We start from the raw sequence: 1,936 nt of genomic DNA on the forward strand, positions 1-1,936 counted from the left end.
CACACACACACACAGACCCACAGACCCCGGCACACACAAGCACACACAGTCTCACACACAGACCCCGACACACACACACAGACCCCAACACACACACACAGACCCACACACACACACCCCGACAGACACAAACACACAGACCCACAGACCCCGGCACACAGTCTCACACACAGTCTCACACACAGACCCCGACACACACACACACACACTGGGTAATCAGAAGAGTCCCCAGAGCTGATTCTCAGCCCGTCTGGCCGTGTGGTTTCCAGAGTATTAATTGGTGAATGGAACGACTTCCTAGTTGTGGGAGGGACGTGATGAGCTCTGAGGCGTGGGATCCATTTGGGTTAGTGGCTGCAGAGCTTGCGGTAAAATAGACGATCATCCTCATGGGGATCAATTTATGGATGCTGGTCCCTTCAGGAACAGGTCCCACTGAGCTACAACGCATATCTGCATGAAGTCACTTCATCGCGGCTTATTTAAAGTCTTATTATTGTTCAGGTTGGTGTCAAGTGTTTTGGTTTTTAGTGGGGTTTACATTTTGTGTTTTTCTCCATTTCCTGTTTTATTTTGAAGGTCCTATGTTCTCGCTTGTGTCGTCTTGCTTGACTTGTCTTGTTTTGTCGGGTTGTTTTTAGGAGCCAAGTGGACTTGGACAGTTATAGAAGAAATGGCATTAATTGTTTCGTGTTCATCTCTCATTATTTATGAGACAGTTGAGACTCATCATGACCCAACGAGGCCAATCCGTGTTTTTATCCCAAATCATCGATTGCACAGAGATTCGCATGGGTTGGTGGAAGACTATATGGGCTTATTTTGCAAAAGGGGTTTAGTTTAGGGGTAAATCCTTCAAGAAAAATGGGAACATTTTCAAAAAAATGAAATTTTACGTCATTTTGGACCATTATTTTCACCATATCTGTGTCTAAAAACCAAGCGAGAAAGGATTTAAAAGGATTATTGTTCAATGTGCCGCTCTGGGTGGCCTTTATCTGTTTTTTTGAGAAAAATACAACATAAAATAGAGTTTTTCATAAAGATATTTATCTTTTTTGCAGTGTGCTTTCGTCAGATATTCATCACAAACGTCTCAGAGTGGGGACCCGGAGAGAACCGATGTCCCTGTGAGACATCAGACATCTGCTGTAGGACATCTGGTCATTTGTTATTTCACAGCTCTGCAGCAGCGTGATATAACACCTGAACTGGACTTCATATATGCACGGTGATATTTATGGTCTGCACGTCCTGCCCTGTGCCTTTGAGCCACGTAGATCACATCGAGACCAGGTCCCATGTTGACCCTACACAGGCACTCAATCTGGAAAAGTTAGACGTCTCTGCACCAACACAACAGGGATTTATATACAGGCTTTACTGTCAACTTGACCTCTATGCATAGGTGTAACCCCCCCCCCCCCCACCCCATCCACCCCCCAATAATCAAAACTGGGCTTTTTCTGAAGATTTGGTTCTTTTTTTAATGGTTTTGTTGCCTTTTCAAGGTGTTTTTGGACACTTTTTCAACATTCTTTTTCATCATCGTTTTATAGCATTGTAAAACAAATGGAAGTGTTTTTGAAATAGTATTCAGTAAAAGTTGACATATTCCTTAATTTTAGTCTAAATAATTCCTAATTTCTGCTTTTCTAACTCAAACATTAGGTATAATTTCCTCTAAATGAGGTTTATTTATCATAAATTCAAAAAATAACTGTAAAACTAAAGTTAATAAGTTAGTGTTACGTAGTGTTAAACGTAAAAAAAAAGTGACAAACCTTGAAAAACAGCGTCAAGTGTTAAAAAAAAAGTTAAAAACTTTGATAAAAAGCGTCAACAAAATTGTTTCTTTTCAACACAAGGGTTAAAAAATAAAAATCCAAGCAGACATGTCACGGGACATCCCTGGACAGCTGTAGATCTCAACCCC

General features: G+C 41.2%; 1 protein-coding gene across 1 annotated transcript in view; it reads left to right on the forward strand.

The window, feature by feature from the left end:
* lrrc6 (leucine rich repeat containing 6) overlaps positions 1 to 1,936 on the forward strand; it is a 26,888-nt gene that overhangs the window by 24,294 nt on the left and 658 nt on the right. The gene's annotated exons all lie outside the window — the stretch shown is intronic.

This window comes from Etheostoma cragini, chromosome 12, assembly GCF_013103735.1.
Source record: "Etheostoma cragini isolate CJK2018 chromosome 12, CSU_Ecrag_1.0, whole genome shotgun sequence".
NCBI classification, from domain to species: Eukaryota; Metazoa; Chordata; class Actinopteri; order Perciformes; family Percidae; genus Etheostoma; species Etheostoma cragini.